We start from the raw sequence: 27010 nt of genomic DNA on the forward strand, positions 1-27010 counted from the left end.
GGTCTCTCCTTTTTTGTGCTGCTTCCCCCTGCACTGGGCTGGAAACTGCCAGCAGAGCAAAGCAGGCAGGGCAGAGGCTTCAGCATCTTCTGCACATCTGTCCCACTGCCCAGCTCTCAGCCACAGGTGAGGCTGCAGCCAAAAGACCTAATGAAGCAGAGAAGAACAGCTACACTCCTGACATAAAAGGCATGCCAAGCTTTCATCTTCTGAGAGGTTAAAAATAAACAGTTTAGCTTTCAGCAAAGTGGTCTGATTAGAGTCAAAGAAAACCGCGCTGATTTCCATGGAAATGGAATATTTTGTTGCTGCTACTTGATCTTGTTGAAACATATTAAAAACATAAAAGAGTGCAATTTCAATAACTGGAGAGTGGTAGTATACTTTAAAAAAATTAAATTAAATTGATTTCTTTTAAAAGAAAGCTGGCTGATTTTAGTTTCTTAATTAGTTCATTATCACTGCAAATGGAGCATGTTCTTATAAACTTATAGAAGGATATTACAGAAACAGCTGCAAACCACAACAGAAGAGATACAGACATAACCAATATCTGTATATAAAAATCAGAGACTTAAACATTCTCTTAGGTTCTCTATCTCCTCTCTAAAACTAGCAAAGAATTATTCTTTAACTTGTAAGTCTTTCTAAATTTAAACCCATTACAAAACAGATCCTAGTTTCTATGGAAAACGGATCAATCCCTAAATTTTGTTTGCTTTTTTTAATGTGTAGAAATACTTCCTAAGAATGAGAGCTGCCTATGCATGCTCTGGAAGCAAAAAAACACAATTAGATTGAGTTTTCATCTCATTACTGAGGTAGGTATCTCCGTAGGGAGGTTTCCTCGGAATGAGCTGTGTCCTATTTCAGTTTAACCCAGATAGTAACAAAATAATCACTCAAAATGGGCCAGCACTGTCATGACCTTCACTGCGATAAATACTAAATACAGGTGTGAAGGAAAGGCTGCTTCACTCACACAGTTGTTCCCTTTGTAGATGTGCCCCAGAGTACCAACAACCCCAACATTTCCACACACGCCACTGGGACCTTGCCACAGCATGGCCCAGCAGACATTTTCCATCAAACAAATGTTAAAAGTATCTAAAATCTTTAAATGTTAAAAATATCTAAAATAACACATTGTGATGGCAACAAGAAAAAAATAATTCCTTTTCTTCTTCCGTTTCCTCAAAGTGAAATTTCAACAGAAACAATAAAATAAACCCTTTAGGTTTTTATTTTCACAGTGTGATATTTTCTCAGCATAAATTTTATATTATTGGAATTTTAGACACAGCAACTTGAGCCTCTAACCAAAAGGCTGCTGTATTTTTATCTGTGCATTGTTTTCCCACTTGCTTGAAACTGGCATGTGCTCTCCTTCCAGCAGTGATGACCCAGGAAAGAAAGCAGAGCCAGGAAGGATTTGCCCACAAACCACCAGAGCCCTGACTGAGGACAGATTTCCACGGCTGACAAGTCACATTAGATATTGGTCAGTATAAATATCATTGATTCTGTTGCTCAAGGGGACCTTGCCTTGCCTTTTCTTTTTTCTTTTCCTCATGAAATCAGTCCTGCAGTTTCCCTTGCATTAGGATGAAGACTCTGTTTGGCAAAGATTTCCTATACATTTAATACGAAAGATTGTCCATGGATACTTTTAGCAGTGGATCCACTAGAGAGGCAGCTGCTGAAATACCCAATTTCCAGTGCCTGCTAATTTTCATAGCCCTGATAAAGGTTGGAGCTTTTTATTGAATGTACAGGGAAAACCACAGCAGCAATGGCAGCTACTAATAAGAAACAGTGATGAGAAGAGTAGGATGTAAGTCCCATTCCTGGATGCAATTAGGTGGCTGTGGCTCATGAGAAATCAGAGCCTATTAACAGAGAAGCCTGGTGAGTACAGGTGATGGGGGAATTGTTGGCAAACAATGACCTGGGTAAGGGTGTAGGTATTCCATTATGGCCATCACATAATTCTTCCTTTTTTGCTATTTTTCTTCTGCTTACAGACATCTTTTTCTTTGCCATTTCCTGATTCTCTCATCTCAAATAGGTGCGATAGCTTGATAGACTGGGTTAGCTAAAAGCTCCTCAGTGTTAGGCACTTGCAGCCACACAGATTCTCTGTGTAGACTTAATTGTAGTAAGGACTGGCTTAAGAGCAGCAGATCAATGCCCTGGAGAGTTGTTAGGGTGAAATACAGAGATCTTATCCACAGATAAAAGGAAGGACACCACCAATAATGACAGAAAAGGCACTAATCAGTCATATTTTCACTCATCGTGCTGAGCCCAGGGGGAAAAAAAAAAAAGAAAAAGAAAAAAGGTGTATTCAGTTCCCCACTTTAGTAATTTTGCTTTTAACAATATCTGACTTTGTGTTCAATCAGCAGACCCTATTACATGAAGGATTTTTTCGGACACTCAGAGCATACACAGCCTTCTGTTGCTGGCCAAATACATTTCTGCTTCACTGCCTGCAGGCAGATCACCTGAGGAGAGGAGACCAGAGCCTGCCAGCCCCTCATTCCCCCAAACAAAGCATTAGCTATGCATCAGCAACTTTTATATACAGACCTCCTTCACAGGTCACTTTCCTCTCTGTGTCACTTGTAGAGAGATGCTGCATTTTACCTGCCGGGTCTGGCACTGCCCACTCTGTGCAGATCAGTGTGTTGGTGGCTCCTGTGCAGCTTTTACATTTCACAGTTCCTATCCACCTGCTCTTGGATGGCCCCTGCCATTTGGATGGTGCTAAACAGGATCCCCCTTGCAAATTTAAACAGATAGTGGGGAAAATTGTAGTGAGGTTCTTAGGCTTAACCCCCAGCTCACACAGACAGATTCTTTGCTATGTTGTTTTTTTTAAAAAGCTAAAACTCTTTTGAAACAAGCCTGTGCTTATTTCTTCCAAAGTAATGATAATTGATTCCCACCTTCCTGAAATGAATTTGAGGTAAACAAAAGTTGTGGCTTAGGGAAGAGCTGCACTCACTGTGCAGAGGAATCCAGCTTGCTTAGGAGCCTGTGAAAGCTGTGGCTCTGCAGGCAGCAGGTTAATTTCCAACAGCCTGATTCAGCACTAAAGGAGCAAACAGAAAATCCTCCTCAGGCCTTTCAGACACCAGCACTTGAGCAGCATTGAAAACAGATAAGCACCCTTCTTTTAACAGAAATCTCAAATCCCACTGGTTTGCCCAAATCACTCTCAGGGTTTGACTGCAGTTGGGCAGGACAGAGATATTGATATATTTATTTAGTGTAGCTGGGGGCCAGCAGGCTGTGGTTAAAAGCGGGGCACAGGTTTTGGGGGTGTTCCTTCAGGGTCAGTCACAGTCAGGGTCCCCCAGTGGGGGCAGTTTGCAGCTGCCCTCCTCTCTCCTACCCCTGAGGCAGGATTCTCCTGGGACACTGTCTTTCCCTTTCTTTTCTCCAAGCATTAGGGAGGCAGGGGGAAAAGAGTTTCTCTTAACTAGAGAAGAGTGCGTGTCCCTTTTAGCTGACTCTCTCAAAAAAGCAGGAGCAAACTTTGCTTCCTATTTCAAACCATTCTCATAGAAGGCAGACTACAAATAAGTAGTATTTAGGTCAGCAGAATCACATTTATACGCCATAAATCAAATCCAGCAGACCTTGAACACTTATTTAGTGTTACGCTTATTTAATGTAGTTTACAGACCACAACTTTGAACGTCCAGTGAATCCTGATGGTGAACTGCTGGATTTTGTTCCCACAGCATTAAGGAGGCAAATTAACAAACTCCAGCAGCCCCAGAGGGATCTGTCATCTGCCACAGGGACATGCAGCATGCTGACACATTCAACAGCAAAGAGCACATGCAGCATTTTGTTCACAAATCCCAGCTTTTTGTCAGATAAAAAGCAGATTAAGCATGTTAAGCAGATGATAGTACCAAGTTGCTGCTCTATTCTCTGTGTGCAGGAGTCCTAAGACTGGCCTTGTGTCTTACACCCCTAAATTTTCTCCTCATGACACACAGGCACTTTACTGTCTGTATTGCTCTTCCCTTTGAGTCCCTCTGTTCTCTTACAGGATGCTTTGTGCCACTCAAGGAGTCTGATGAGTATCTTTGCAGTTAGGGCAAAGAATTCCCCTTCCTGCACCTCATGGAGTTCTCAAAATAGAAAGAAAATTAGTTTCTACATGACTACAAAGTAGTCCCCGTGTGTGGGAAATAGCAATTCCCATTAAAGAATGAATGGGAAACTGTTCGTGTTCCCTTAAAATGTTTGTCCTCTGGTTGACAGAGGAGGAGATGTGTTTGAAACACATTACTGGTGTATCCACTAAAATAAACTTTCCAAAAGAGTCCACTGATATCTCAATGCTTACATTCAGGAACAAATATTACTCAGAAATGGCGCTGTGCTCACATCCATCACATTTGGCATGGGCAACAGGCACTAGAGCTGCTCCCATCTGAAGGCAAACGAGACTTGTAGATCTTCCCCTTTCACGTTTTTTCCTTGGGTGCTCAGCACTGTTTATGTCTGGGCTCCTCTCAGTGCATGCTCTTGGCAGTTTGAAGAGAGCAGTAACTGCTGCTTCAGTGACAGAGGGGGAAATAAAGGGGCACCCTGCCTCTTGTCTGCACAGTTCCCTTTAAATGGAATGATGAGATTGGATGGATTTCTGCCTTTGGAGGACAGGAGCTGTGAGCCTCTTCTGATGCAGTGAAGCTGTGCTGATGTGTGAGCCACCTCCAGCCCTCCTTCACTGCTGGTTTTGCAGGGATCATGTCACTGCTGGCTTCTCCATGTGGGAAAGGAGCTCGGGGTGCAGACAGGTGGGGCTGGGATTCCCTCTGTCACTGCAGCAGCACTTCCTTGGTTTTCCAGCTGTTTGTTTACTGTTACAGGGAAGGACAGGGTTCTCAAACCATCTGACAGGAGAGCTTTGCCGTGTCTGCCTGATGATCAAAAGAGGGATTTGTAGCTGCCTGGGGTTCCTCAAGATCCTGGGCTGTGGTGACAAGCAGCCTAGCTGGGATACAGATAAGAGAAATGTGCTTGTTTAGCCACCTATGAAAGCTCTCAGCCCTGAGAAAGGGGAAGTGCACACAGAGCACTCCTCCAGGCAGGGGCAAGATCCACTCCAAAAGCACAGGGGAAAGAGGAAAATTTTGTTCTTGGGAGGTAGCTGGAAATTTTACAAAGCTTCTGCTCTATACTCCCTAAAATATTCACGAGACATGTGGAGATCAAGTAACAGAGACACAATGAGATGGAGAGACACAAAGATCACAGGTGATATCCCAATGTCAGACAGGGCAGGCAGAGGAAAAAACACTGAGAAATCCACATCCTCTCCAAATGAAAATGTGCAGTCCTTGCAGCCATTTCTATGCTGAAATGCACCAGTGGGGTCAGAAAGCATCAGTCTGTCCAGGTACCCTTTCCCCCATACCCATGTCACCAGCACCTTTAAAAGAATGGAGAAAAAGAAAACAAACAAAGAAAAAAATAAAAGCCCTGCTATGCTCTGTGGGGTAGCATCCAGGATAATAGTAAAATGGCCCAACTGCAGATGGTAATTACAAGAAATGACAATGTCCCCTCCCTCCTTCTCCTGTAAGCCTGTTCATGGCTCACCAGCTGGGAGCTGCAGAGGTTTGGGAGGGCAGAAAATGATCCCCCATGAAGTCACTGCACCTGCCTTCTTGGAAGAGAAGAGTGGATTTTCATCACACAGAGATATAGGTAATTTTCCCTTCATGTGGAATGTAGGCTCTTGCCTTAATAAATTACTGCTGTTCCTGATAACATACCCAATAGAAGTTACACTGGATCTTTCACTGACAGTTTCAGGTCAAAGTTGTCTCGCTAAGTTTCTGCTCTGGAAAATCTGTTATCAGCAAAGAAGACACCCTCCTCTAGAAGGAAGACTCCTGAGAATCCTACATCCCCCACAGGGCAGCTGTAAAATTTGGCTGGGCAAAGCTGTGTTTTTAGGCATTGCAGATAATCCTGCTGAGCTGTGGGTGAGGCTGCAGTTAAGGGGAATGTGGAATGGTGGAATGTGAGTGCAGGTTGTGGGGCACACATTGAAATAGCAACTCTGCTGTCTGTAATTGCACAAGTAGCTTCTCAAAAGGATGGGGAGACATAGCCCAGGAAGTTTGCTATCTGAGGTAATGGAAATAGTAGGTATTTTCAGAAATCAGCACCACTGCCAGAAAATAGGGTGGAAAAACCTCCCCCATGGAAGCTAGAGATGGCAAAGTCAGGAATGCTGGGACAGCGAGAAAATAGAGTGATGAGAAAGATGGATACATGGTAGGGGAAGGCTCCTTTCATAAAACAATCTGTTGTGGGGAATGTGAAAATTAAGTTGGCTCTTAGAAACGAGGAATCCCACCCAAAGCTGCTTTTCTGGGGAACGGGATTATCTTGGCTTTGGTTCCCTACCATTTTTAAACACACTGTCAATTTAATTAAGCATTGCTACTTCCCTAATTGCTGAGGCTATTCTCAGAGGCTCCCAAGACTTTCCAGACTCTGCAGTGTTGGTCTGGAGCAGGGATTGCTCAGTTAGCAGCAAGATATGGCGAGCAGTGAGATCTGGGACTCAGGTCAAATACAAATTCTGTCAGTTTATGAAACACTGACATAGTTCTGCTGAGATGGAGCCAGAAAAGGGATTTAATTTGCCTGTTCTGTTCCTGCAGATTCACCTGGATTTTTCCAGAGGATATGAGCACAGTCTTTGCTTGTCCTGTACCACAAGCCCTCCTGCAGTGCTGCTCTGTGCTCTGCTCTGCAGGGACATTTCACAGGTTATATGAAATTACATCTCAGCCTTGAAGTTGGAGGGTACATTCAGCCAGCTCATAGCTCAACAACTTTCATCTCCTCTGATGGAAAAAAACCCTGTACCAATAACTAGGCCTAGCCTATCTGTAGGGTTACAGTCTGTTCAGAATCCCAAAAACTTGTGTTTAAGGAACCACTAGTGTCTTCCTGGGACTTATAGTTGTATATCTCAATACATAAGAGGCATCTGATTTTCCACAGGCGTGACTTCAAATTGTAAAAAATAAACCTGAGAGTAAGGGCTCAGAGCTCCCCGGGCTTGTTAAAACAGTCCAGCTTTGAAATTACATAAAGAAGGGGAAACAAAAAAACAATTAAAACCCCTTAAACTTCATTGTAAGCAAGGAGTTTTGACTCATTGGCCAGTCAGGGTGAAGCTGTGTTGGGCTCTGGAAAGAGTAATGGGTTTTTCATTATTATCTTTTAAGCCTTCTGTAAGTATCCTTTCTGTATTCTTTGGTATAGGATAGTTTAGTATTCTTTAATATAATATAGTATCATAAATAATAAATTAGCCTTCTGAGAACATGGAGTCAGATGGGCACCCCACAAATACAATGCACCTACACTACTCTCTATAATCTATTTCACAGTTTTGTGGATTCTTGAAGTCTAGGAAAGTTTCTCCATCAATGAGAGTCAAAGTCAGTGCTCCCCTGGGGGTCAGGACACCCCAGAGCAGACAGAGAAATATTCCCAGTGCCCTGGGTTTCCACAGGCTGGGGGATGACACAAGACTGTCTCTGGATGCCTCACCCTGCAGAAACACCAACACTGCCCACCAGGAGCAGTGCCAGGCCTCTGACTTTAATAAACCCTCACTAGTGAGGATCTTTGTTTTTTGTGAGCCACTGGACTATCCTTGCTGAGCCCTTCTCCACCTCCTCACACCTCCAAAAGCAAGCATTTGGAATTGAAATTTCTGCTGGAACAGTAGACTTGTTGCAAGATGAATGCTAAGGGATGGAGAGTGTGAGACAGCTACAGGTGTCACTGCAAAACCATCTGAAAACAACAGATTCAGACCAGTGCATCGTGTCTTGCTCACGTGTCTGTATTAATAGCTTGGAGCTCTTCTGGGAGTTGGCAGAGATCTAAAGTTGTATCAATGTCTTTTTCTTGCCTCCTCAATAATAAAAAAAACCAAACCTTTACATTTAAAGAGGTCCTAAGCTGTCATGAATTCTTACTAGACATGCTGTAATTGCTATTCCAAAAAGAGCAAAGTGCAGAGACAACAACTGCAGAAATAGAAAAGTGAAGCTGTTTTGGAGATGTAAAGCAAGCAATTCCTGTGTTATGTTCTCTCCCTTCCAGATGGCTTGTGTCTGAATGGCTTTCTGCTACCATTTTCTTTTATTTTTTTTCTTTTTTGATCCTAGTAACTTAATGATTTTTTAATGGCATGACGTGATGAAATCTGAACTGACATTACATTTCACTAATGTACAGCTCCCTTGAGCTAATATCAATTTTATCTATGATGGCTTTGCAAGGGTAGAGGTCAGCTGAGGGTCTCTCCCCTTAGCTCTGTCACCACCTCTTGAGTTTCCAGGACACTTATAAATAAATCAGACATTCACGTTTCAAGCAGGGAGTTGGATTCTGAAGAGTATCTCCTGACCCATGAAAAGCAATTTTTACTTGAATGATACTTCAATCAAAACTGATCAAGGATGACCTGACCTGGTCCTTGAATATGAGTAGATATAAAATCTGTGGAGGGTGCAGTGGCTGTTTCTCAGAGTCTGAACTCACTGCAGTCTGTGCATGTGCAACTAATCTGTGAAAATCCCTTCTTCTTCCTCTTCTTCTTCTTCTTCTTCTTCTTCTTCTTCTTCTTCTTCTTCTTCTTCTTCTTTCTTCCTACTATTATTATTATTATTATTATTATTATTATTATTATTATTATTTTTATTATTATTATTATTATTATTATTATTATTATTATATGTTTTACTGAGTCTGTCTGGGTTTCCACCCTTCCCCACACCCTTGGTTGAACCCACCCAAATTCTATTATCTGAGGTGGTTTTCCTATAGAGCACCTTCTGGGTCATCCCTAATAATGCACAAGCTTGACAGACATTTCTCCTTTTCATTTTTTTCTGTCTGAAGCTTTCTTGCTTCTGCCTGTGATGAAGCAAAAATCGTCCTCTGGAGGCAGGGTTCAGAAAGGGTTGTATGTGAGGGCAGGGGAAAATGCAGATTTCAGTGCCACCCACCCCCAAATCCCCATCTTCCTTTGCAGATGACAGCTCGTCCCACATCCCTCTGTGTTTGTGTTGGGTTACATCAGTGTGTAACCAAGACATCAAGGACTTGCAAGCAGTCACAGATGCAAAATTCTGCATTTCACACCCAGAGTGACCCAGGGAGGCCCCAGCAGAGCCCACCTGGTGTTACATTTGCACTGGGGCAGTCTGGGGAAGTCATCCTATCCTGCTTCCTGCCCCAAAACAATGAGGCTGGAGCCTTCTGCTAATCAACACATTGTTCACCAGAACCAGGAGGTCCAGAAGGGGCTGTGGGCCCTTGAGAGTAGGGAGAAACAATAAAGTCTGAGTTTTCCTGGTTTCTTTTCTCCTCCTCTGTAATTACTCAGCTCTAAAATGTCATGTTTCCAAAGCCATACTTACTAGGTAATATTTCAGCTTCAAATGTCTTATCTCACAAAGAAGGATGGAGCAGTGGAGCTGACCTTGACCTTAAGCTTAAACGATCCTAAATTTAAATTCCAGATCTCTAAGAGGCCCAAACCACATCACTCAGGCTCTGGGAAGTTAAAAGGAAAAACCAATAACTTTCTACTTCTCATAAAAACTGTGAGGATTAAGATATTATGGATTATGAGTTTCTTAGTTCTTCAGTAATGTCTTCCTTCATCAGCAAGATCTAGCAAGATTAGGTGATTAATTTAGTTGCTGATGTGAGAAATATTCGAGTTCTGAGGATTTTTCTTGTCCTTACCTGAACTCTCCCTGAAGAGAAATTTTTCAACTGAGTAGCAATTCGCTCCATTCCAAGTTACAGGTCCCAAGGGAAGGATATTTAGAGTTTTAATTCTCAACAGTCACATCTAATTCCTCAGTGAAAGATTCTATGACACCACAAGAATGAAATTGGTTACTTACACGGAAAACAAGCTTAAAATCTGTCATAAAGAACAAGCAAAAAAAAAGGTGGTTAAAGGACCAACATAAAAGAAAAATAAAGTAGAAACATAAAGTAGAAGCCAACCCAACAGCTGAGAAAAGGGAAGGAAAAAAAACCCCATAAAGTCACAGATCTGTGGGATTCATTTCTGTGATAGATTTTCCATTTAATTTTGGGTCAGATGGCTTGAATCAATTTTGTTTCTCTTGATCCCTGAGGGTCCTGAGTTATAAGGCTGGGTAAAAATCTCCAGCCCCTGAGAGGCTTCAGCAGAGGCACAAGAGCCCTCCTTGGGAAAGCACCGTGGTTTCCATCACCAGTGGCACTGGTTCCAGTCTGCAGAGCTCACATAAAACCACAGACCTGGAACATCTCCAGGAGTTCTTGACAGCCTCTTCCAAGCTCTAGCATTGTTCAGCTTGAGGACACTTTCTTTATGGGATTTTTTAAAATGGAATTTCCCTTGGAAAATCTAATTGCAGGTAACATCCTGAAAGGCATGGAGGAAATTTGAAACCACAAAATGTCTTTCTCCCATTCCATGACTGAGCATCTGCACTGAGCAGGAAACTAATGGTCCTTCTCAAGTAGTAGCCTCTCTGGAGGCAAAGTAATTAGTCATACTCTCTAATATTGCAAATGGAATAACTTTGATGAGAAATTCAGTATAGAAACACTGCTCCAGAGCAGTTCCTTGTAATATCCCAAGATACTGGACTGGATCTGGATGTTTCTTAGCTGGGTGAGTAAAGGATGAACCACCTGCAAATACCACCAGGCAGGCAGCAGCTCCTTGCCCGTATGGCTGAGGGTGCTCTGAGAGACACTGGCAGAGGTGGCCACATTCCCTGTGCCCCCATGTCCCTGCTGCTGCTCCCTCCTCCAGCGTCATCCACAACATCTTTTCCAAGCACATTCCTGCAAAACACCTCCAAATTAATTTTACCTAGTGAAATTTCTGGAAGTACCTCCGTGATGCCGGGAGGCTGGCACTGAGTTCCAAAAGGGATTTGGGCTGGCATCCAAGGGCACATTTGGTTGCCAAAGGCCCATTTGGTGGAAGGATGTCAGTGCCTGAAGCTGTGAGCACAGCGATGGCTCCAGAGGATGCCAGATGTGGGCCCAGTGTCACTGTGGAGTTCTCAGGGAGCACAGTGGCACAGCTGGGTGGGTGAGCTGCTCTCATCAGAAACCCTGGGCCCTTTGCATTATTCCTCTCTGAATAAAACTCCCACCCAGTCCTAAATTGTCACTCTGCAAGGATGAATCACGCTGCCATTGCTTCTCTATTGTTGCCAGAGCTCATTTTCCCTATTGTTCTTCTGTAGATTAGGGTAATTCATTCAGAAATGAAATTCAGCCCTATACAATGGCCTTGGCAAAACTAAATGCTGTTGAAGAGAGCATGGGGCATGACAATCCTTCTAAAAAGAGGGAATTTCACTGTAACTTATTTTGGCCAAGTTTCATAATTCATTTTCAAGGGAGTTCTTTAGAAACACAGTCTCTGTGCTTTACTCCACCTTAATTATAAAAAAAAAATACACAAACCTTTTTATTTATTACCTCCTTTTCCATGCTTATATTTCTCCAATTGTTAATAATTTTAATTAACACCAGGATTCCGCAGCAGCACGTCATCTCCTTTTTCATTACAAGTGTTAATTGCAGACTCAAATAAAAGGTGAAGAAGAAATTGAGGTAAACATCAAAAGAAGCTCAACACTGTTGGATGTGCAAAAGAACAATTACTTGCACAGTTGTTTTATTGGGGCTTTAGTTGATTAGTAGGAAAGCTTTAAACCCACTTTTGTATATCCTTCTACCTCTATGTATTTTTTAAAACAATATATACACATCAAGCTCTTTTCTTCTTTGTCAAATAAATACTTTTTACTCAGATACATCTTGTTCAGAACAGCTCAGAGAGCTGAAGCAAACTCAGAACCTAAGCTCTGACCTACATTTTTATTTCCAGTTCTTATTTTGAAAGCTTTTATCAATAAGTGGTACTACTCATGCCAAATATTGAGGGCTTCTAAAGTCATGACCTAACGAGGGTCATTTATCTCCATGTATAGGTACATATACATATGGCCACAGCAACATTTCCCACCAAAACAAAGAGCACGTTGGATAAGAAAAGGAGTCAGGTTGTGCCTCTAAAGGCCAGCTGTAGCATCCAATCCCATTTCCCAACAATTTAGAATCAGAGGCTGGTTTGTGTTGGGAGAGACCTCAGTGCTAACAGGTTCCCACCCCTGCCATGGGCAGGGACACCTCCTGCTAGGTCAGGCTGCTCAGAGCCCTGTTCAGCCTGGCCTTTCATACCACTTAGTCAGAGGTCAATAGAAGCAGGCAAAGAACTTGGCAAAACAAAAAGTTTTCCCAGGACACAGGGAGGTTGTAGGCAGGTGTTTCACAACGAAGGGCACTCATCTGAGCACTCAGTGCAGGGGTGAGGTGTTCCCCAGGGCTGAGCAGAAGGGGCAAGGACAGTGCTAGTGCTGTGATCTGCCCAGGGACTGAAGAGCTGCACTCCCTGGAAGCTTCCCCAGCAAGGGGGAGGAGGAGGTTGCCCCTCACTGCCAGCAGAGCCCACAACATCTGCAGCTGCAGCTGAGCCTGCAGGTGGGTGCGGAGGCGCGGCTGAGCCCTCCCAGCTCAGCCCTGTGCACGGACACAGGGCAGTGAGTGTGACAGAAGAGTGGAGCTGACAGCTTGAGATGGAGATCTCTGACTCTCCCAGCTTCACCTGCCAGAGCTCCTGAGTCGGAACATCCCAGCCTCATCCTCAAGTGATGCCAAAAACGATCGGTGCTGCGATGGCCGACGGGCGGGAAGAATGATGTGCAGAATTCCATTATATCAGAAGGCTAATTAATTACTTTATTACACTATATTATACTATAACTATATTACAGAATATTACACTAACAAGAGCTATCACTGACTAACTTGTGTCTGTCTCCAGACCGCCAGTCCACACAGCTTGGACCTGATAGGAATTAACATAATTCCACCAGCATCCAGTTACCAAATTCCTTCAGGTAAACAACCTTCCCAACACACTGCACATGTGCAAACACCAGGAGCAGCAAATGAGATAAAGATTGTTTTGATCACTCTTTTCTCTGCTTCTCTCACAGCTGCTCTCTGTTCAGAGGGCATGTGAATACCACAAAAAACAGCACCACAAAAGTGGGGTCTGGTCTCATCTGCCTTCATGGTGCAGAGAATTACTGATGTCAGCCTTCTTTGCTTTCCCTCAAAGCTCTCTTTCTACATTCTAGGCAAGGGAGGTACTCCTGGACAAGCACCTCTCCTGGACAAGCACCTCTCTGCCCCAGCAGTGCTGCTCAGGATCCATTTGACATGTGCCACTGAGCCCTTGGTGCCCTGCTGGATTCACATGGGGCTTGTCCAGCCCTGGGGATACCCATCCTTTAACACCCGGAATTTTCCTGCATTGCAGATTCAGGCTTAGGCTACAGAGAAAGGACATGCCACTCTAGGTGCCTTTTTATCACTGAATCTCCCCTAAAAAATTAATCCCTTCCCATTTTCCCTATTGAATTTCTTAATAATTTGTATATATACTCTGTTCCTTCTGTGGCTTTTTAGTACATCCTGATTTGTGTTATTCGACATCAATATCAGCTTGGTTCTTGTGAAGTTTTTGCCTCATTAATGAAGGTTTTCCATTAAAAAACAAACAAACAAACAAAACAAAACAAAAAAAAAGAAACAAAAAAACCAACCCCACAAAACACCAAACCAAAGTGGACTAAAGGAAAGGCTACTGTTATCCTGCCCTACTTCCCAGTCCATCACAACTCTCCATACCAAAAAGAAACAGCACGCTCCTTTGCAGTGGAATCCCTCAGGAAAGGTTCACTGATTTAACCACAATATTTCCCAAGTGCTTCCAATTTAAGCCCTCAGAAGGAGCCTCAGGAGGGATTCTGCAGCCCCAACACTTCATTTTTCTGGAGTCCTCCCTGCCCATTGGAGTTCATTCCATGTTGGCTTGGTCCCTGATTGCCCCTTCCCAGTCCCACCTGCTCCCTTCCCTGCATGGTCCATGAACAGCAGATGGATCATAACCCCCAGCCCCTTCCCCACCACCTTCAACCAGAAAAGAGAAAGAACAAAATCAGATTTTTGGATTTTTTTCTGAATGGGCACAGAGCGTCTGTATGGGATGGGGTGTTTGAGACAGATCCCAGCATCTCCAACAGCCACTCAGAGCATGATGATGAAATTCCCTGTTTTGCTCACCCTTGTTTCACTCTGCACTTTGACTTTTCAAGTTTTCTGTTTTGTTGCTTCCCCTATTTCCCTGCCAACCCTCCTCAGCTCCTAGCACTTGCTCTCTCTTCCAACTCTTGGGTATTCCCCTGTGAAATGCTGCTCTCCTCTCTTGTAGATTTTCTTCTTCTTCAGGGTTCCTTTTCTTTTTTTTTTTTTCCTCTAATTTCCATTTTTCCAAAAGGAAATAGGACCTGTTCTGCTTTAATTACTGCTCCAGTTAGCATCCTCCAGCCTTCTACCAAACCCCTTTTATTTTCACTGCTTCCTCCCAGTGGACCTGGCCCACTCATTTTCATAATTCCCTAAAATTTACTTTCCTAAATGTAGTTCTGTGTGCATAATTCATCCATAGATTTGATTTGTTTCCCACTGGGATAATCAAACAATCTTCCGTAGCATTTTTTTTCCCCCACACCTGTTGTTATTCTTTCCTTCCAGGTAATTATACACAAAAAGTTACATATTTGGGGCAGGAAAGCAGGAGAAAGCAGATCATGCTTCAAAATCCACGTTTCCCTCTCCTTACTGAGACTTCCCCTTCTTCCCATAACCAAATACATTCATTTAATTCAACAGGGCTGATGTTTCTAAGGAAAATGAAGTAGACATTGCTTTATGGCAAAATGTGAGGCAAGCAGAGCCAGATTTGAGCTGATGTAAATCAGAACAGACCTATTGTCTTCAGAGAAAGTGCATCATTTTCTAGGGGAAAAACAAAATTTAAAAGAACTGGAGCTGTGCAGATACAGCACAGCTGAGAATCAGGACTGCCTTTAAATCTGTTGGGATTTTTTATTGTTTTTCGTCTTAAAATTGCAAGCAGACTGACTTAGCACTTTACTTTTTGAGCCATTAATAGCATGGAGTCTAATTTGGAGGCAAAGCTAACACCCAGGAAAACCAAGCAGCACAGATGACAAAATTATCACACCTTCCCTGGCACTGGCAAGAAGAATGAGGGCTGAAGGCTTGCACATGTGGCTTACTCGCATTAGTGTGAAAACTGGTGTGCTTTGGAGGGGGGGAAATGTACTTTATTCTTCAAATCAGATTGCTTTTTCATATCAATTTATGACATGACATCCATTTTTGTGAGTCTTTCCTGTCGGGAGGGAAATGTGCTCACACATATCTTCAATATGGGTTTATTTGTCAAATTATCACAGGACAAACCGTGACGAATAACATCCATACAAATGTGTTGCCTTTATATGTGCTTACTTCACAGTGAGTGAGAACAGAGAGAAAACCAACCCAAACAGACAGAAAACACACAGAGCATGACTATTTGTAACATATATGCAAAGAGTTTCACACAGCAGAGACATATCCCTGGGCTCCTTGCTGCTCCTATAATACAAATAAGAAATACATAAAATACCTCATAAACCAGCTTGTTGGATTTTATTGCAAGAAACCCATCAGCCGTCATATTACCATGCAAATCCTCTTATTGCATTGTCTGACAACAGCAATTCAAATTTTAAAAAATATATTAAAAAACCTTAACAACCTGGGGATAAATTCTCTCTTTCATGCATGCCAGCAGCTCCCATTAACAGCAGCAGGAGTTTCTCTGCAGGGGCTTGTCAAGGTGAGAATAGACTGCCCACCCTTCTCCCCTCTTCAGAGACTGAGTGCTGAATTGCTGCATATATATATTTTTTTTTTTTTTCATGGAGAGATCAAATAAGAAAGCCAAGAATAAAAGATATTAAAAAAAAAAAACACCAAAAAAAAAAAACCACCAACCCCAAACAACCTAGTAATAAAGACAGTTCCAAAGAGGAAAGGTACAGTGTTACAGATCCTCTTGCTCCTTGACATCCTCCAGGATAAGTGAGACAAACCCTCCCACACACTTTTCTATGCCCTGCAGCTCTCAGAACATCTGTCCACATCTGGGCAGCAGGGCACAGTTGCGTCTTGTGAGTGGAATATTAGAAATTAGAAATACAAAACATTACAAAACTGTATCCATTCTTCTTTGTAGAAAATGTAATTTCCTCAAAAACGTTTTCTGGAAGAAAAATTGCGAATATTTTCCTCCAGTACAAACCTTCATGAAACAGATTCCTTCCAAATTCAGTACTTTAATGAGAATCAGTCAACACCAAATAGTTTCAGAGCTAAAGGTTGGTTGTTGTGGTCTTTCCTCCCTCTTTTAGCCAGGAGTCTTCATAGGAGCAAAGAATGCCTGTCAACTTTAAACCCCATCACTTAAGTATTAGAGGAATCCCCAACTCTAGAGGTCCTCTATTAAAAAAGGATATATTCTTTTTCACATTTTAGAGTTTTCCTCTGCTACTACTTGAGAGACCCGGAAGGATATGGACGAATTTCAGCCTAAAGAAAGCAGTGAATTAATTCCACTTCATCTCATTTTCCAAGGTGGTGCAAAGAGTCAATCCTATATTACTTCCCCCTTTCCACGCCATAAAAGCAGCTAAGAAGTGGGGCTGCTGTCCAGAAATGCAGCTTCTGGTGCTAGCTAAAGGCAAACAGTGGAGGAAAAACACCTTGCTGTCCCCCTGGAGTGCTCCTGGAGCCAGAGGCAGTGCAGGGAGGCTTGGCTGTCAAGTGCAGTGCAGGGTCGAGCTGCATTTGGAATTCATCCTTTCAGCAGTGGTGAGAAGATAAAAGGCAAAGTTAAAGTGTCACATAAGAGATAAGAAAGTTAAATGGTGCATAAACAAATCTGATGCTGTGTTTGACCTGTGGGGGAAGGGAAGAGCTGGGCACACTGCATGCTGTACATTTTCTAGGAGACAAATGGATGGATGATTGGAAACTTGTTCATATACTTCATGGGCTTCTGCCATTCACTAAATGTGAGGTAATAAACCTTATTGGATTTCATACTTTGTGGGAAATGACTCTTTCATAGTTTTGTCCCCTTAATGGATACTCATTTAGGAAAGTACTATATAGGTTTTATTGCATCAAAAGGAATAAAGGGTTTTAAATGAATCCTAATGCTCTCTCAAAGTGCTGGAGTTGGGAACTTCAAGCTAAATTCACAGTTGGAAGCAGAATCTTTCATAAGCTTTTTAATGTACAGGAGGAAAACTTTGGGGATCCACGTATTTTATTTAACAAGCCTTAAGTCTCATTTCTTCTTTGATATTTATAGATAGCCTTTTTAATCTCTCCTCAGTTTTTCTCATCTTCAAGTGTCTCTTCAAACTCCTTACTTCTCTTTTGCTTTTCCCTCACTCCTCTTCTCTTCTGGGCAAAACACCTGTTCCCACAAAAAATACACAGTTTTCTTCTCCACCTTGTTCAGAGCTGCCTCCTGGAGCTTTCTGCCTCTCTGGTTTTTTGCACTGTTTTCCCCCCACTGGCCTTTTATTGACACATCTGGGAACCATAAAATAAGACAGTCTCATTTTGTGGCATTATTGTTCCTGAGCAGTGGAAATGCCTTGAAGGCAAGGAAAACCTTGCTTCCCTGCTTTCTGAGACTCATGACTAGCTGCTACCCTGGAGCAAGTCAATCTCACAAAGACTTCCCACAGATCTGAAGACACGAGCTGCTCTCATACTGCTGGCTGCAAAGGCACTCCTGGCACCCAGCATTTATTTGCTTGTTTGTTACAGCCTCACTTTTCATGTCTGTTTTACACAGAGAGCTGCTTTATTCACATCCATCCCCACCACGCCTGGGACCAAGGGAAAACCCAGGCATCAACACAAATGCACCTGCTCCAGATGGTGCATACTCCCCTTGCCTGTCTTCTTTCCTGTTTCTAACACAATGCTTTTTGGAATTCATTCCCCGTTTCTTCTGCAAGTTTTGCTGCAGAAAATTCAGTCATGATGACAAGAGCCCCAGCTCCCTGGTATGCTGTGGTGGTTTTGCATGGGAGCTTCTATACCTAGTGGCCAAAAGCACCACATATGCACACCCCTAACCTCTGGAAGGAGGCCATGGGAGATGGATCAGCCAGTACTCCTGAGATGCACTGTCTAGGATGATGCACAGTTGTGCAGAGAACAATCTTTACATTAATTCAAATTTCTCAGGCCTGGAGCGTAATAGTATGACATGAATTCATCAGATGTGAGCATGCCCAGCTCCTTGTAGGACTGGCTGTGGAAAAATCTCTGAACATGCACAGCATCCCTGTGACTGAATCACACAAAACGGCATTTTTCTGTTTTGAGGCCAGGGAAACCACCAGTGACCCTGTGTTAGAGGAGCCCTGTCTGCCAATTGAGCTGCTCTCTGAGTTCACTCTGTGGTGGAATAAAACAGCTTGGTTTAAACCACTGTCAGACACAAGTTCCTAGCACACACCTACCTCTTCCTGCAAATGTGAACTTCACAGCTGAGCTGGTTTAAGGGGCTCACACAGGCAGAGAGCAATCAGCCTCCAGCTCGTGATGGAGCTGCCGATTTCTGTTCTTATTCAAACCTTTTAATTCCAATTCTGTAATAAACTTCCCTTTCAATGACTCAGGGAATGATTTGCTTTGTCTCACGTATCTCAGCATCTAAAGAAGCTTTGACAGGAGCATTCCTAGGGCTTCTCAGATAAATATATAATAAATCTAATGTTGTCAAGCATGGTGGCATTTTTATTTTATTTTCAAAGAGAATTTAATCTTACTTCCCAGGGGATTCTTCTCTTGTGTCATAACAAAGTCTGGCTTGTAATAGATTTCCCATTTTTCTTTCTATCTTGTATAATGACAAAATTGCTGCAAAGAGAAGCAGTGTTCTATAATATGTCACAAAACATAAGTGGGAAGTGACAGTCATCTTCAAAAGGTTGGGCTCAGCCCAAGCCCTGATTTCTGGAATCACAGGTACTAAATTATTTCATGTGGCCCCACAATCAGTTTCCAGCCAGGCTTGAAGTACAGGGAAAGTCCATATGTAACATGAACTCCCCTTCTCCCCAGACAAAACAGACAATGAGGGGGGAATAATAAAAAAAACCCAAATCAATAAATAGCACTTAAGAGCCAAACTTTCAACTGATGGAATATTGATATAAAACAATATAAATATAAATAAATTAAAATAACATAAATTTAATATTAGCCAGTCAAGAATCTGGTTCATACATATCCATCTCTACATGTCATCCTAAATAAAAAACTTTTAATATTAATTTATGGCTGGTAATGGGATGTAATGGAATTCACATATTCTTTGGGGAAAAATGCCTCTATTACATTGCATTATAAATCCTTATGTATCAAAGGAATAAAAGCCACTACTCTTTTCACGGCCATAATTTTCTTCAACAAATTCTAGAATCCTTTCATTGTTACTGAGCATCCTCATAAAAGACCAATATTTTCAACTGTCCTTTGGATGAATCTATTTTGCTTGCTTGAAAATTGCATTGCTGGCAGAAAGCAGAGCTGGTGCTCAGTGTACACAGTCATATTTGGCACTTAAAAAGAGGATTAAAGGCATGTTTTCCTGGGATGTTTTACATTGCAAGACCTCAGAGCACAGCAATTAGCGGGTGAGCAACCTTGAGCTCACAGGTAGCTTGTGCTCTGTAACATTCATTGTGGTGCTGAGTCGTCAGGGGAACCCGGGGGCAATTGTGCTGCTCACATTTCACTGTGCAATTACACAAGTGATAATTTGCTGTGCTGGACCCTGCAACAACACAGACTTTTTATTTGGGAGAGGCCATTCCCTATCACACTTGGTCAAGACCTGAGGTCCCTCACATGCCACACCCAGAGGCTGCTGTCCTTTCTCCCCTCTTCACGCTGATGATACCTGCTGCTCTTTCCACAGCTCATGCCAAAGCACCATCCCCAAGCAGGAGCTGGGATCATTATTTCCTTTTGACACCTGAAGAGGCCGAGCCAGAAGCAGTTGATGCCCAAGCTGTGCCACGTGCTGATGCCTTAGGAACAGGCAGAACTCAAGTCCCTCAAAGACTCAGACATAGTGACAGAGACTTTCTCCAAAGGCTTTGGCCACCCTGCCTCAAGCAACTTAACCATGATATTTTATGAAAATCCCTTTGCTAGGATTTTCCCCTATTCTAGCTGAGAAGCCTCAGAAAAGAAATGTAAACAATAACTATGTGATGGGTGTGGAATGTGGTCTGAACGTTGTTTACCAACAGGTGCATCTGTGATTGGTAAGTGTGAGTTGTTTCTACTTAATAACCAAAGATTGAGCTGTGTCAGACTCTCTGAGAGTCACAAGCTTTTTAAATAATTCCTTTCTATTCCTTTCTAGCCTTCTGATGGATCCTTTTTCTCTCTTCTTTTTAGTATAGTTTTAGTATAGCATTTTAATATAATATCATATCCTAATATAATAAATCAGCCTTCTGAAACATGGAGTCAAGATTCTCATCTCTTCCCTCCTCCTGGGACCCTCAAACACAACCACAACTTGCCTTAAAAATTTCTAGCCCATGGATCCCATTAATCACCTTTTACTCCGTAGCTTGACTGTGGCTTCCACTGGACAGCTCCCCTCCCCTCTGCAGGTTTCAGTCCTTCCAGGAGCTCGGGGACACCGTGGGGTGCCCCAGCTTTGCAGGCTGGCAGGACAGAGGCTCTCACAAGACATCATCCACCATGAGGTGGATGGTGCTGAGGCTCAACAGCTCCACAGCCTAGCTGCTCTTGAGCTATTGCAGGGAGAGCAGGAGAGGGACTCGTGTAATGGTTCTGAAAGCCTGCCAAGTAGCTCGTTCACAGAATTAAGCAGTCTGTAGTATAATTAACACAGGGAAAACTGCATGGCCTTTTGTTACATGCCACACAAAGTAGGTCATTTCCTCATCCTAACATGACAGGAGGAATGGGATCATATGTACGGGTCACTGACCAAATGCACCTGGACCTCTGCTCCATGGCTCCTGCTATTCAGGAGTATTTGTGTGGCTTGTAGAGATGCCCAAAGTCTGGGCAGGTAACTCATGGGGCTCTGAAATGAAAGGAAGGTCTAGGGTGGCAAAGCTGGCCACTGCAAGACGCAGCTTCAATAAAACTTGATGCCATCATCCTGCTTTAAGAGCCCAGCCTCCCTTTTACTGTACCTTCCAAGATCTTCCCCCTTCAAGCACCACTTTACCTATCAATAACAACAGCCCCGGGCCAGGTTCAGAAGCTTTCAGTTTTCAGCGTCTCCGTCTGGGATGTTTGTGGCAGATTCTTGTTCTGTCCCAAGGAGCGCTGAGTCCTATTGAAAATCCAACCATCCCAATGGTTTCTCATTCCCAGCTGTTACAAAACCTGATATAAAAGGTAAAAGGGAAGTTTCCACAGCTCTTAGTGAGCTCTTAGACTGTGCTGGGCCAGTCTCAGCTTCTCCACACCCACCACTCCTCTTCAGAGAAGATCTGTTGAAAGGAGGAGGGGAAGCTGTGGTACAGAAAAGGCCTCCCACCAATGTGTTTGTGCCCCACAACAATGCTGTAAACAGAAGTGTTTCTCTCTATAAAACCTCACATTCACCATGACAAAGGCTTTTTCCTGCTTCTTTGCTTCTTCCTGCTCCTACTCTTGTATGTCCTTGTTAATTGCTCATCTCCCTTTGCTGGGCAGCCAGGAGGGAAGGAGCTCCTCTTGCCAGGAGCTGCTGGAAGATGCTGCACGAGGGATTTCAAGCCCCCCTCCTCCCATCTCTCCCCACCCCCACACACCACTTTCTCTTTTTATTTTTGAGAGGCTGGACTATCACAGGATAAAGAGACTGCAGCTGTGTTGGGGAAAAAAAGCACAGTCACGCCTTAGCAATTTATGGACAATTTCCCATTAATAAGAGATAATGGAGTGCAGCTCAATGGATTTGTGATTGTACACTTGCTCTTTGAGAACATGGAGGGGAATCTGACAGCAGCTTGCTCTTCTCAGCAATGGCATTACCATGATTTTGTATATCCCATTGTACACAGGGGGATCTGGGCAGTTTGAAAGGGTTTAACAGCCTGTTAGGAAAACCATGGGTGTATCAAGTTATTGAAACGACCTCAAATACTGTCACTGCAAGGGAAGCCTCTGATAGAAATGAACCATGTGCTGCATGTGCTCAGTGGGCAGGAGTGAGGCTGTTGGTTTGTGAGAATGAGAGACCCAGTTCAATTCTTCTTGCACAGGGAACTAGGAAAACTCATGCTGGGATGCTGCAGAGCACATCTGCATGTGTGTTTCCTAGCAGATCAGCTTTCTTGACCCCACACATGCCCCACAAGCTACAGCACCAGTGCAGGAACAACGAGACAGCTCCTGCAGGGACAGAGGGCCCTTTGGGGTGAGTAACATGGGTGTACAGAACCCCAAAATAATCCGTTTGTACAGGAGTTCTCTCCTGTGCCTTATCACTGAGTGCCTGAGTGACTGTGTGCAGTCCCGAAGAACCAGGGTCCAAAGCTGCCAGATAAATCTGCTCACCTAAGGAAGAGGTTATTCTTCTTCAGAGTTTCTCTGCACTTGCATATGCAGTCCCGGAGAGTCACATTGGTTAATGGTGCAGACAGTTCCTCTCAATTTCAATTTGCTGTCCTCCACTACAATTGACTCCCTCTTAACACCTTATGAGCAAGGGCAGCCAGAAGTGCACCTTCTCCACTACTCATATTCCTGCACACACCCTGACACCGCTCCAGCTCTGAAGTGACTTTTCCATCACTAAGGCTAAAGACAAGCAGAAAATTTCCATTTAAAATTCACATCTCCAGATCCTCTCTCATTCTGTAGCACGGTGCTGTTTTGGAGATAATAGAGCTTGGGTTCCCAATGAAGATGTATCATCATTTATTTTACAAGGGTGTGATTATACTTTGTTTGCTGCAGCTACATGATTGCTAAAGCATTTCAAGCATCACTCTGAAGTAACAGCACTGAAGTGCAAGACCTACATACTGGGGTTTTTTTGGCTACATACTAATAAAGAACTTGCTTACAGAGACAAGGGTGCATCACAGAGAATGCTACTGTCCAAAAGAAATGAGCTCCTGCTTTCGCCCTAATCTGGACTAATTGCATTGACGTTGACAGATTCCAGCTCACCCATTATGATGAAAAATGAGTTTCAAGTCACAAGCTTACATAGTGAACCTACAGTTTGCCAGTTTCCAGGCTAGAGTTTTTGCCAAATTCTTTACAGTCAGCTACTAATTTCTACCTTTATATATATGTGAGTATTTGTATATATATCTATACATACACATGAGGGAAAAGAAACAGCACTGAGGAAATGCAGCAACTCCCTAAAGGATTCCCATAAGAAATAAATCATAAACAACCAAAGCAGCACCTTTCCAGATCCAGGTATAACCACAGGCCCACAAATTCAGCGCACATGGATGCAAAACTTTAATCTGAAATTTTTTCTCAAAGCTCAGGATAGATTCTCTTCACAACTTCCCAAGATGATCCAAGTTCACAGCAGAGGCTAAATCAGTCACACTCCATGTGGTTTCCAGTTTTAGTACAGGTCTCTTACAGTGACAGGCTTTTCCAAAGGATGCAGATTTTGGGCTGTACCACAAACACCCAATGTGCACCTCCTATGATGCCTGATCCTTAAAAGTGAAAATCAACACTTTCCTAGGCAGAAACATTACTTTCCACTGGAGAAGTAAATGGCCATCAATATGTCCATTTTCTCCAAATGGACAAGTTCCTCTGCTTTCACTCCTGCCTCCAAAGACCGTGGTAGATGTGCTCAGCCAGAGTGGGAAGCAGATTGAATCTTCCAAAGTTCTCACTTTTAAAAGAGACAAAGAGCAACAGTATTATCTGTCATGGATTTAACACAGCAGTTTAGTGACCCAGCCCAGGGCTCCTCCTTCACCCTGGAGAATGACCTCTGCCCTGGCCTTTCTCCCAGCCCATCCTTTCCTCGTGGAGAAGGGACATTTAGGAGTAGAGTGGCACACTAAGGCTCCCCAGTAATGCAGATGCAACAGTATTGCTCCCTTCCAATCTAAAATTACCTAGCATGCACCAGAGCACAAAATAAACCCAAACAGGCTGAAGTTCACTGGGGGAAAAGATGCATTTTGCATTCCATACCACATCCAATAACATGTCATCTACCTTAAAAATCACCAGAATTTCAGGAGGCATAGTTTTGGATTTTTAAATAGCTCAGCTGAAAACCAATTTTCCTAATGAAAAACAATAGCAAATTACTTAGTTATTATTAATCTCATGCACAGAAATAATTATTTCCCAATTAAGACTTGTCTAAAGAATAGTTTTATAGATTATTTTGGAAAGATGAGAAGCCTCCTTCTTGGCTGCTGTGTTTAAATTTGCATAAACATGACATTAAAACCTGAAAAAATATCTTTAAAAAACAATTACTCCATCAACAAAACAGAGATCATCTCAGTATGAAAAGATACTGACAATAAACCACTTCTTGCTTTAAACAGGACTGCAGTTCAGATTTGGGTTTTAGGACCCTTTAATAATTGAATGTGTGTAAATATCATTATTTTTGGGATGCACTGTGGCAGGTCCCACACCAAGCACCCTGACAGGGCTGTTCAACCCAAGGGAGGAAGGGTTATACAAGATCTTGCCATGCTGAGAAGACAAAAAAGAGACACCTTCCTATCATCATGCCATGCCTGTCTGGGAGCTTTTCTTCCATCAAAAACTTGTTAATTGCTGCCTTGGTAACAAAGGAACAACATGCTGTGGTGGGACCATTAGGAGTCTACAGGGATGGCTCACCCTTAGGAAGGCAGAGGGGTTTAATTGGCTCAGTGTTCTTAGAAGATGCAATAAAGAGGGATAATCAGTTGCTGTCAACATCTAATAATGGAGATTCTTTACAAAATGGAAGAGAAAATCCAAACCCTACTTAATTGAAAGCTATGGCGTCTGGGGGTGTAAAAAATGAGCTGGATATAAAATTTATGAAGTATTTGTGCACAGCCAAGAAAAAAAAATAAACATTGGGAATTTTAAGAGGCCATCATCACTTCATCTCTGTGATGGAGCTTCAGTTCTCCAGAAAGCAGGTCTGCAAACTCCCATGCAAAACAGTAAATTATAAGTCAGAAGACCCAGTGATCATCTGGCTAATAAATAATTCCCTTACCACAGCAGTGCAAGGACTGTAACTTCTTCAGTCCTTCCTGGTAAACCAGAAGTTTCCTGTAGAACTCTTTTACCTCATGCAATATATTCATGAAAATTCTCCAGAACTGCTACTTGGTTCTCCCTTTGATCTCCTTAAGTACACAGCACACTCCAGAAGCTTCAGACCCAACAAATGAAAAGAAATTAAATGGATGACTAGTATGGCCAGTTTGCATGAGGACTGAAGTCTGCAGAGGTTTCCTCATGAAAATTCAACTCTGATATCCCAATAGTATCAACTCCAAGCAGTGCATACCAAGACTGGTTTCCTGTTTTCCATGAAAATGCAGTGGGGCTAAAATGGAACAAATAAACTCATGTACATGAGACTAATAATAATTAGTTTGAGTGTTTTTCTAAAAAAATACTTTGCTTTAAGAGCAACCAATAAGGTTTTCTCCAGGAGACAGCAGACAACAGGTCTCATGGCCTTTTCCCTACCCTCACAGTAAGCATCCTCAAACAGAGGATGTCAGAACTCAGAATTCACCCTCATCTTAAATAAATACCCTTTGTTTACTGACAAGTGGACTCTCTTTTGTCTGTGTGTACTCTCCAGTGTTTGGCATGAGGCAGAGAAGCAGAAAGGGGTAAAGATGGCCACAAGGACCATTCTCTTCTTTTCCCACAGCACAGACCCTTTGTGCAGAGTAAATGCCAGCTCTAAGAGCAGTTGTGATCACAGCTTGTTTGTGACCCCCCCTTCTTCCCCCCCAGACCCCTCGGGGTCCAAAGCCAGCTGCAGGACAGGCTTTTTGGGCTGGTGTTATCCAGAGAGACTCCAGCAGGACCAAAGGTACTTGCTGTGAAAAGGAGTCCATGTCTTTGGTGGGAAGACAAGGGCAGGCTACAGATTTACCCCATGGATCTCAGGCCTGGCGCTTCCCATGCATTACTAAATGGAAGGAACATTTTCTGTTTGTGTGCTCATGTTAATTCAAATCAGTAATGAAGTTGGGAGCATCAAAAGGTTTTAGCAGTGTACAGGATTAGACCAGGCTTAGATAACTGAATAAATGAACTGACTTAATTAGCCCTCCTGAAGCAAATTATTATACAGTGCTCATTTCCAACTCTCATATGAACCCCAAAGAGTTCTAGAAATGTATTAATTCCTTGAATAATAAATCTTCTATTTTTGCATACCTACTGCAATTATGATGGATAATGAGATTTTAATTAATCAGACCCAGATTTTTTAATGCTTTTGAAGAATGTAGATACATTAGGGACCTATTTATTGAGTAAATTCTGGAGGGAAAAATCAAAGGAGCAGAAGTCAACAGGAATAGCAACAAAAAATTTTCTGTGTTAAACAGACTCATCTCTCACAGGCTTCTTAAGAACATCCATCCCACAAACACACTGTCTTGAGTATGAACTCTGCAAATTGTCAAATCCTGGTCAAACTATTGACTTCAGTACCTCTCTAGAGGCAAAGTACAATTATTGGATATTATGCTGCATAGAATACAGTCTTGGTTTTACTCAAATTAGGTTTTTTCAACCATAATTTAAATGCTTACTGTATGAATGTTATTTTCTTGCTCATATATTTTGTGCTTCCAGATCCTTGTGAGTTAGAGCCACTTACTATGAA

At 42.7% G+C, this 27010-nt stretch overlaps 1 long non-coding RNA gene across 1 annotated transcript in view; it reads right to left on the reverse strand.

The window, feature by feature from the left end:
• LOC135297673 (uncharacterized) overlaps positions 1–27010 on the reverse strand; it is a 96872-nt gene that overhangs the window by 45218 nt on the left and 24644 nt on the right. The window lies entirely within an intron of this gene.

Source organism: Passer domesticus, chromosome 3 (genome assembly GCF_036417665.1).
Source record: "Passer domesticus isolate bPasDom1 chromosome 3, bPasDom1.hap1, whole genome shotgun sequence".
Classification (NCBI taxonomy): domain Eukaryota; kingdom Metazoa; phylum Chordata; class Aves; order Passeriformes; family Passeridae; genus Passer; species Passer domesticus.